Source organism: Capsicum annuum, chromosome 3 (assembly GCF_002878395.1).
Source record: "Capsicum annuum cultivar UCD-10X-F1 chromosome 3, UCD10Xv1.1, whole genome shotgun sequence".
NCBI lineage: Eukaryota > Viridiplantae > Streptophyta > Magnoliopsida > Solanales > Solanaceae > Capsicum > Capsicum annuum.
Window position 1 is genome coordinate 267384786 of NC_061113.1, and position 11341 is coordinate 267396126.

The window sequence follows — 11341 nt, forward strand, 5'->3', positions numbered from 1 at the left end:
AAATTGGCTGGAATCGGAGCTGATTTTGTTCGCAGCTTCTCCGGCGAGTTAAAACAGCGACGAGAGTCACCATTACGGCGAAAACATCGGCGGAAAATTAAGGGCCGATCTGTTCTTCTCTCTTATTTTACCCCAATTTCTCACTGTCTCTTTCGATCCCCTGTTTTCCTTCTCTCTCGTTCGTGATTTTTTCCTCAATTTCACTCTTCGTCTCACTGAAATCTCTCTCCCTCTCGATTATCACATTTTTCTCCACTAATTTCTCACTGATTCCTCTCTAATCTATGCGTGTACGTGTGTAATCAGTGGGTAAGTTGTGTATTTATGTGCCTCTGTTTAGGGAACCAGAAAGGGAAAATGGCGATGATGGTCACTGTCCGTGTCTCTCTTCTCTCTGTCTGTAATTTGTGTTGAAAATAAGAACAAGAAAAATGGATGGGAGCTGTGATCTGTAGCTTGTTCTCCTCCTTCTGTAGTGTGTGTGATATCAATATTAATATATTGTGAGTAGGGGTGTACAAACCGAATTGTTAAGTCAAATCGAATTGATGAATTAAATTAAATCGAGGAAAAAAATTGACTTATGGTTTGGTTTGATTGATTTGATGTTAAAAAAAATCGATCATTCTTGGTTTGATTTGATATCGAAAAAGGTAAAAGAATGAAGGTTTGGGAGTCTGAATGGAAAGAAAAATGTGAATGAAAAAGAAAGAAAGATAAAGTTACTTTAACGATATTTTCAATTGTGTCTAAGTGTATGACAGTGAAGGTTAGTTAGTGAAATTAGTTTGTGGCTATTTATAGTGTATTTAATTTTGAGTGCTATTTTTATGATATTATTTTAGTTTTAGGTGCTATTGTTATTCTTTTCCCTAATATTTATCCATTAGTAACAAATTAATACAAAATTCAATATTAATATTAAAACCTATAACTCTTCTGCTTCACTTTATATTTTACTTTTCAAGTTTTCAGAGAGTTCTCATTATTTCCTTACCTTACTTTCATCTTAATTTTCTCATTCTCCTCATTCGTCAAGTTTTGATTTATGTTTGTTTCTCTTCTTTTTCTTTTTTCTTGTGGAATTATGTTATAGTTAATTATTTTATAGAGTTAAATTTTTAATAAGCTGTCTCCAATTTTTTATTCTTCTTTATGCTCACATTTTAAGTGAAGAAAACTTTCAGATAAGCTATTGTGACTAGTGACTTACAAATTGAACCACTGAGTATCCACATAATATTACTTTGAGAGATAGTAGTTTAAACGTCTTAGTAATTTGCCAACTTAATTTTAATTGAAACTACTCTATGATCATTGTTTTTTTTTTCTTTTTTATCTTTTTAGTGAAAACATTTAATTTTTTCTTCAATCACATTATAATTGTAAAAAAAAATGAGAAAAAATTGAAAAATAAAGAAAAACAAAAAAAATTAATTAAAATCGAAATATAAAAACTGATTGTATATTGATTTGATTTGATTTATAGATTTAGAAAATCGACATTGTTAATTTTGTTATATTTTAATGAAAACCGAATCAACCCGACCTATGTACACCCCTAGTGACGAATTGTGATAAATCTGTTACGAGTCGTTCCCTGTGGGTCCCTTATGTGAATGATATCTGTGCTTATTGTATTCCTGTGGGTCCTAAAAAGGGAAAGAAAATGCGTGAAAAGGGGGTGGGGTAGGGTAAGTGAGTTGGGTGAGGGGTGTGAATTGGTTGAGATAAAATTTGTTATGATAAGAGAATCTTAGGAATTTAGTTTGTTAGAGATTTATTAAAATTTTATTATTTTTTATATTTTTGTGGGATATAATCACGTGGGTGAGAATATATGATAATGTGAGGTAAAAATGGATGAATTGATTTTTTGGAAAGAATAAAATTAGGTTTCTACACCTAGATGAATGATAATGCTCTTCTCGTGTGATTTCAGTAAGTATCTGTATAACATATCTATTTTATTAATTGATGAACTGATGCTTTTCATTTAACCTTTATATAAAATAAAACATGCAAATGATAAAAGTAGGAACAAAGATAACAAAAGAAGAAGAAATATATAAAGTAAAACATGCAAATGATAAAACTAGGAACAAAGATAACAAAAGAAGAAGAAATTATATTGTATAAAAAATTAATTTCATGAAATCAATGTTCCCCGTTACTCATCCAGTTTGAGTAAATGAGAAAATAATTAAGTTGAAGATCCTACTTATAAATTTGATGTCTACATATTTAATAAATGATGGATTAGAATTGATTTATGAAACTGAAGTTAAGATAAAATTATTCTTTTTATAAGTGTCAAATAAGCTAGTTAAGTTAAATAAGTGTTGATTAAAATAGTTTACATTAATTAATAAATAATGGTTCATTAACCCCCATCTACTGATTTTATAAACCTCATTCTATACTTTTATTCATTATGTTTGCATTTCGTTTTGATTGAAAGACTACATTCTTATTAATTTTAAGTTTTTTCTAACGAATTTTACGTTACAAAAAATATTTTTACAATTGTTTCTTGCGTGTTTGCTTGAATTTTTACTTCTATTTTATTTGTCATACAACACTTAAAACGTACTTGTCTTCTCTTTTTGATTTGTAACGGCTATACTTAAAACGCAAATCTTTCTTTTTTTTTTTTTTTTTTTTTTTTTCTTTTTGTGGTTTTTTTAATTTTTTTCTTGTACTAAAATAATTACATTTGTTAGTTTATCTCGCTGCTTCGATAACTGAAGTTGTCAGTATTTGTTAATATTCAAAATTGTGACATAATCCAATTTTTTTAATAGTTTTTATTGTAAGCATAAAATGAATTATATAAACTTAAACAATCTTATACATAAATAATCCTATCCATAATTGTTTGTATTATTTAAGAACGTTGAACTTAATGATTTTCACATACACATAATAATAGTAATTCAATAAAGAATTACTTACCTGAATTCTCCATGGTTTTAGCGGAAGCAAAAGTGTAATAGGAGAAGCACTGAGTTGTTTCTCTCTCTTCACCTTACTTTCTGAATAATTGTGATAGAGCTTATTCTTCTTTTGGCAGAGAGAGGACCCCTTTTATAATGGGAATAGTCAGTTATATTTTCACGTTCCATCAACGTGATTGGTGGATACAATCATTATCCTACTAGGAGTCAGTAATTGTGGATACAATCCTACTAGGAGTCAGTAATTATCCTACTAGGTAACTTTCCATATATATTAAAGATTTAACTTATTCAATTATTATTAAACTAATAAATAAATTAATTATGTGGAACATAGAAATTTACATTCTCCCACTTGGCACACACAATGTTAATTTAATGGTTTAACAGGTACGTCAATCATGTGCACTATTAACGTTAAATCCAACATCATTTGTCACCGTTAAATAAATCAACTAAAATGAGTCATGGCGGTTGTATGTCCCTCTACTTGACATAGTTCCTTCCATGTACTACAATATTAGTCTATTACCTAACATAACCTTTCAAATACATAATGGGTCCAACGATAATACTTAGAATACTTTAGCTAAGTCAGAACCTGTTATCATCATTCACAATATTATGTATACAAGAGAAAACAGGTAACAACAGAAACATATATAATTTGAGCTCAAAAAATGTCAATTACATAAACATAATAAAGTCTTTACATGTAATCATTCATTGCTATCAATAAGACCCATTCTTTCAACATGTTCAACAGATGTTTTGGGCAGTAATCCTTTTGTCAAAGGATCAGCAATCATAAGCTTAGTGCTAATATGTTCAATTGACACTTTATGTTTCTGGACTTCTTCTTTAACCGAAAAGTATTTCAATTCCATATGCTTATCACCTTTTGAATACTTATCGTTTTTAGAGAAGAAAACTGCGGCAGTATTATCACAATAAATTTTCAGCGGCCTGGCTATATTGTCGACTAGTCCAAGTCTTTAAATAAAATTCCGCAGTCAATTAGCCTGGACTGTGGCCTCAAAGCATGCCACAAACTTAGTTTCTATAGTGGATGCAGCTATAACAGACTGCTTCATACTCTTCCATGATATTGTTCCTCCAGCTAATAGAAATAAATATCCAAATGTGGATTTTCTTGTATCCACACAACCAGCATAATCTGAAACTGAATATCCAACCGCATCTAGATGATTAGATCTTCTATAAGTGAGCATATGATCTTTCGTTCCTTGTAAGTATCGTAATATTTTCTTTGTGGTCTTCCAGTGATCCATTCCAGGATTACTTTGATATCGACCCAGCATTCCAACAGTAAAATTGATGTCTGGTCTTGTACATGTTTGGGCATACATAAGACTCCCAACTATTGATGCATAAGGAATATCTTTCATTTGCTTTCATTACAAGTCATTCTTTGGACATTGATTGAGACTAAACTTATCTCCTTTCTGAATTGAAACAGGACTTGATGAGCATTTTTTCATTCTAAATCTCTCTAATACTTTATTAATATAGGTTTTCTGAGACAATCCTAACAATCCTTGTGATCTATCTCGAAATATTTCCATTCCAATCACATAGGATGCCTCGCCCATATCTTTTATTTTAAAATTATTAGAGAGATACTTCTTGGTATCATGCAACAAACTAAGATCATTAGTAGTAAGCAAGATGTCATCAACATACAAGACTAACATAATAAACTTACTCCCACTGACCTTCAGATATATACACCGATCAACAGTGTTTTCTTTAAATCCAAAGTGACAATTATTTCATTAAACTTAAGATACCATTGTCGAGAAGCTTACTTAAGTCCGTATATTGACTTCTTAAGTTTACAGACCATGTGTTCCTTTCCTTTAATAGAAAACCCCTCAGGTTGATTCATATAAACTTGTTCCTCCAAATTTCCATTTAGAAAAGCTATTTTTACATCCATTTGATGTAGCTCTAAGTCATAATGAGCTACCAAGGCCATTATAATTTTAAGTGAATCTTTTCTAGAGACAGGTGAAAATGTCTCTTTATAGTTAATGCCATCTTTTTGAGTAAAGCCTTTGGCAACAAGTCTGGGCTTGTGACGTTCGATGTTGCCAGTTAAGTTGCATTTGGTCTTAAAGACCCATTTACACCCAACTCTTTTGCAACCTTCGGGTAATTCAACAAGGTCCCAAACTTTATTTTGTTCTATAGATTTTAACTCATGTTTCATAACATTTATCCATTTATCAGAATTGTTGCTTTCAATGGCTTGTGAAAATGAAACTGGATCATGATCAATTCCCAAGTCAGTTTCTAACTCATGTAGATATACCAAATAATCATCAGAAATAGTAGATATTCTTTGTCTTTGAGATCTTCTTGATGCTACTTCTTGTGGTTCATCTACTACAGGTTCATCAATTATGGCTTTATTAGTAGGAGCATTAATTTGTTGTTCTTGTTGATTACTTTGTTGTGCAACAACTTCATGAATAATAAATTTAAAAGAAGTACAGGGTAGAGAAATTTTCACCCTAACTTCTTTAATTTCCACATTACGTGGTTCTTCACTCCCACTAACTTTGCAATTCTCAATGAATCTAGCGTTTTCAGTTTCAATTATTCTCGTACTATGATTAGGACAGTAAAATCTATACCCCTTTGATTTTTCTGGGTAACCATTGAAGAATCTACTGATTGTTCTTGAATTCAATTTCTTTTCTTGTGGATTGTATACTCTAACTTCTGTCGGGCAACCCCAAACATGCAAGTGCCTCAAACTAGGTTTCCTACCAGTCCACAGTTCGAAAGGTGTCTTTGGAACTGCTTTACTAGGAACCCTATTTAGCAAGTAAACGGCAGTCCTTAAAGAATACATCCATAAAGAAGGAGGTAAAGATGAATTACTTAACATACTCCTAACCATATTCATTAATGTACGATTACACCTTTCTGCCACATCATTTTGTTGTGGTTGCCAGGCATTGTGTATTGAGCATAAATACCATGCTTTTCGAAGAATTTAGCAAATGGATCTGGGTGTTGTCCACCTTCATCATATCTTCCATAATATTCACCACCTCTATCAGTCCTGATTATTTTCACCTTTCTATCTTGTTGTCTTTCAACCTCAGTTATAAATACCTCTAAGACATTAATCACTTGAGATTTTTTATGCAACAAATAGATATATTCATAACGTGAAAAGTCATCAATGAAAGTGATAAAATATTTTTCTTTATTGAAATATATGATATCAAAAGGACCACATAGATTAGTGTGTATAATTTCAAGAAGCTGTGTGATTCTTGTGGCTCCTATCTTTGTGTGTTTTGTTTGTTTTTCTTTAATACAATCTACACAAATATTAAGGTCAGTAAAATCTAAATCTGAAAGAATTTCATTCTTAACTAATCTTTCCAGCCTTTCTTTAGATATATGACCTACACATTTATGCCACAAGTAAGCAGATTGTTCATTCACCAAACTTTGTTTGGTTCCAACATTATGATGCAGAGTTAAGAGTGTTTCGGCAAACAGGTTATCAAGATTCAATTTGTATAAATTATCACAAAGAGTACCAGTACCAATGAGATAATTATGTTTAGACAAACTAAAACATCCATTACCAAAATTAAAGGAATATCCAGCCTTATCCAACTTAGACAAAGAAATTAAATTTCTCGAAAAAGAAGGAACATAATAAGTTTCAACTAAATCTAAGTGACACCCAATATCGAGAATTAGACGATAAGTCCTGACAGCTTCAATTGGAGCCTTCGCTCTATTCCCCATGTAAACAAATCTTTCATTCTTGTTTATGGTTTGGATTGTAAGGAATCCCTGTATAGTATTAGAAACATGAACAATACAACCAGAGTCAATCCACCAAGTATTATAAGGAACTTAAGTTAAATTTGATTCGAGACATGTAAAAGCACAAGGCTTACCTTTCTTCTCAAACCATGCCTTACGTTTCAGGCAATCTTTCTGAAAGTGTCCAGATTTTTCACAGAAATGACACTTCCCATTCTTGTTTCCTTTCGTACGTACTTGAGATGGGGACTGATTAACATTAAGTTGCTTCTGTTGTCCTTTACCATGCTTCTTTCCTTTCTTTTCAGCTCCTTGATGATTTACATAATTAATGGAGTAGGTTCCTTGATTCTTCAACCTCGTTTCCTCTTGAACCAACATACCATGCAATTCATGCACGTTCTATTTGTCTTTCATGGTGTTGTAGTTCATTTGGAAAGGACCATACTCAGACGGTAATGAGTTGATGATGAACTGCACAAGGAAATTTTGTTCCACTTTCATTCCCAATGACTTAAGTCTTGCTGCTATGTTTGTCATTTCAATGACATGCTCATGAATAGTACGTGAACCATCAAACTTCATGGTGGTCAAAGTACCCATTAGTGTCCCAGCAAGAGACTTATCAGCAGTTTGGGAAGATTCTTTCACAAGTTTCAGAAGTTCTTTCGCTCTTTTAGTTTTGGGAAGAGTAGTCTTAATGTTGCCCGTAATATTCATTCGCATGAACATTAGTCCTAATCTGTTAGACCGATCCCAGTGCTTATAATAGAATTTTTCTTCATCACTGCTAGCTTCAGTAATAGCAGTTGGCTTTTCAGAGTAAAGTGCAACATCAAGATCTAAAACTCCAAGATGGAATTTGATCTGTTTGCACCAATCTGAAAAGTTAAGTCCATTAAAAGTCGTAACAGAGGCAGAGTGCGAATGAAGGGCAAGTGCTGAAAATAGAATATGCTCATTTGTTAATACTTTGAGTTATCAGATTAAACACATTATCAAATTCATAAATAATTTTTTTAAATGTATATTGATGTTCTCTTTTGGGCGAAACATCAAAATACAACTTTAAACATAATGATGCTTAAAATATATTTAACACAAAACGACAATATTTAATGCATCAATTAATAATATTTATCATCTTTGGATAAATAAATAAAACTAATGATACATCAAAATTATCTTTTTAATATTTATTGGTCACACGAACAAACAATCAACCTTTGGGTGATCCACAAATGTATTATGACCAAAAATTTAATTTACCCATAATTATTAGATCAATTATAAGCATCAAGATTAATGGGTATTAATTTAAACTTTAACCTTTATTTTGAAATTAATTTCATAAAGATTCGACCACTTTGGTGATTAACGAATCTTACATATATGATTCCAAGTTATATTAAGAAACAATAAATTTTATTATTGCATACTACAACGTTCTAACAACAAAGAGTTGTTTTTTTAATATTTAAAATAACAAAGATTAAACTCTTATTATTTTAAATAGAATCAATTATAATAATATCAATATTTCAAATTTCGTTATTCAATAATTGTGAAATTTCTAACAAACATAATTAAAATTCACAAGATCTGGAGAAACATTAATTTTAATGGAAAATCACTTGTTCTGAAAACTTGTCTCTGATACCACATGTAAGCATAAAACGGATTATATAAACTTAAACAATCTTATACATAAACAATCCTATCCATAATCCTTTGTATTATTTAGGAACGTTGAACTTAATGATTTTCACGTACACATAATAATAGTAATTCAATAAAGAATTACTTACCTGAATTCTCCATGATTTTAGCGGAAGCAAAAACGTAATAGCAGAAGCACTGAATTGTTTCTCCCTCTTTACCTCACTTTCTGAATAATTGTGATGGAGTTTATTCTTCTTTTGGCAGAGAGAGGACGCCTTTTATAATGAGAATAGTCAATTATATTTTCACGTTCCATCAACTTGATTGGTGGATACAATCATTATCCTACTAGGAGTCAGTAATTGTGGATACAATCCTATTTTGTCAGTAATTATCCTACTAGATAACTTTTCATATAGATTAAGGATTTAACTTATTCAATTATTATTAAACCAATAAATAAATTAATTATGAGGGCTATAGAAATTTACATTTATCGCCTTTTTTCTTGTATAAGCCCTGCTTTCATAACATTGGTACGGAGGAGGAACTGGTGAAAAAGAAGAAGATGGTGGAGGGAGAGGAGGCCGCCTGAAAGGCGGTGGTGGAGGTGGAGGTGGATACATAGAATCCTCAGGTGGCGGGAGCGGGGGCGGTGGCGGGGGCGGAGGTGGAGATGGAGGCGGTGGTGGAGGAATGTTGTGATGTGTATATGACAACAGGGGCGACTCAAGCAAATTCGTGGCTTAAGGCAAAAATTAAATGGAGGCCTTACGTTTTTAAGAAAAAATAATTATTTTTATAAAGTCTATTTTTAAAATTATATAATCGTATTAATAATTCTTTTTTATTTAATAATATAGGCAATGCATTAAAAAGTTTTTACTATATCAAACTCCTAAATTTTTTTATATAAATTTTTTTTTCTATAAATAGTATTTAATATATTTCTTAAAATTTATAATTTATTATTAATAAAAAAGAAATGAGGCCCTCAAATTTTGGGGGCCTTAGACGACTGCCTTTTCTCCGGAAGGGTTGAGCCGCCCCTTTATGACAATCCATCATTCCACTGCGAGTACTAGCTTCCCCTGGATTGGGATGGTGGTGGAGAAGGAACAAAACTCGACTGAGACACTTTTTCGGACACTTTTCTTTTAGGACGTAGGAAGCCATGGATACTTGTAGGGACTCAACGAAACAAACGGGGAAAACTCAATTCTGAAGAAAGTACATTAGCATTCACGCACAAGATTCAACAAAAAAACAACACTAGCACTAAGTTTCATGAAAAAACAGAGGATTGAATTTCAGTGAAGAAAGTGAACAAGAATTCAGAAACAAAATGATTTCCACTTCAAAAAGTTGAAATCAAAAGGAAGACTGAAGAAAGAAAGGAGGAGCAAAGTTCAGTGGGAGATTCAAAGTGAGAGCAGAGACAAATGTTATTACGAGTTCAGTAACATTCAGGATCCTGCCTATTTATAGTAAGTCACCTGATATTTTTTGAGTTGTGACCAACATATATTTTTCGACAAAAAATAAGCAAATAGTAAATGTAATATATATGTCCTTTACTTTTTTTGTCCAACAGGTTTGGCGACTCGTCTACCGCAACCAGAGAACCTAGTGTCATATGCTGAGAGTTGCATGTACAGTCCAAGTTACCGTAGCTATCGCTAGTCCTCCCTCATTCTCATTGTTGCTTTGAAGAGTAGTTAGTCATTGACATCTCTTTCTCTTCCTATCCTTTTACTCTTTTGAATTTCTCAGTTCAATTTTCTATGTTAGGGAGCAGGAGTTTTTATTTAGTAAGCCTTATTATATTTGTTGGATGTCACTGTAAATAATTATTCGGGGTTCATCATATTTATGTAATTCAAAAGTCATCTATCCTTAGGTTTCAGTTGATGAAATGAAAACAGTGGAATTGTATGTCTCAATATACTTTAGCCATCCAAGTAAGTGCTACACCATTAACAAGTAAAATAAATCCTGGATAAATATTTATGAGTGCAACAATTCAGTCAGCCCCAACAATTCAGTCTGCAATTTAATATTTAGTGATATTGGTTATAGGCTCTTATAAGGACGGTACATTTTCTATATATCTCCTTCATCGATCTACAAGATAAACATCATATAGTTAATAAATTTCTCAATATAAATACAGGGTCTAAGCAAAAATTATGGAATTCGTTCGGTTCCTACCTAATATTCAATAAAAACATGTCTCAAACCTATCAAATCAACAGTGAACTGATATTTGTGCATTGAGAAGAAAGAAAAAGAATGCCAAACTTTTGGGACGAACACCAAAATTCAAAGCAATAAGTGGGGTCATAGAGGAAAGGTTTGATTCTGAATCTAACAACACATATGAAAGACACGAAGCATTCCAGTGATCATATCTGTGGAGCTCTCCTGCTCCTGGTGAGAAGATAATGCATAAAATTGATTTTGATGTTGACTGTCATTGGCACTGGATGATGCGCCTTACTGTTGAGCTGAGCGATCTATCTAAGCTGCTGAAGCAGTTCTCTTAGCCCTGCCTAGTTAATGGACAAATATAAAAGGTAAGCGTTTGGTATCAGTAAGGTCGTTGTAGTATAGTGGTAAGTATTCCCGCCTGTCACGCGGGTGACCCGGGTTCGATCCCCGGCAACGGCGTCCTTTACCATGTTTTTTTAAATTTAATCAGCAAAACTATATGTGGAAACTTTTAAAAAAATAAGCACCTCTTAAGAAGCAATATCCAAATCTTAAGGTCATGGAGTAACCTGCTTTGCCACTCCAAAATTTATTTTCATATATGTGCTTTTCATTTAAGTACTACTTATGCTACAGATTTTTATACTATATTTATTACTTAGTATTTTAAGGACTAGGAAACTGAACATGTT

The 11341-nt window shown here is 32.1% G+C and overlaps 1 non-coding gene across 1 annotated transcript; it reads left to right on the top strand.

Annotated features, from left to right (window-relative positions):
• The first annotated feature begins 11036 nt into the window (after positions 1-11036).
• TRNAD-GUC lies at positions 11037-11108 on the top strand. Its single transcript has one exon. It is a non-coding gene; the product is annotated as a tRNA-Asp (tRNA).
• The last annotated feature ends 233 nt before the right edge of the window (positions 11109-11341 follow it).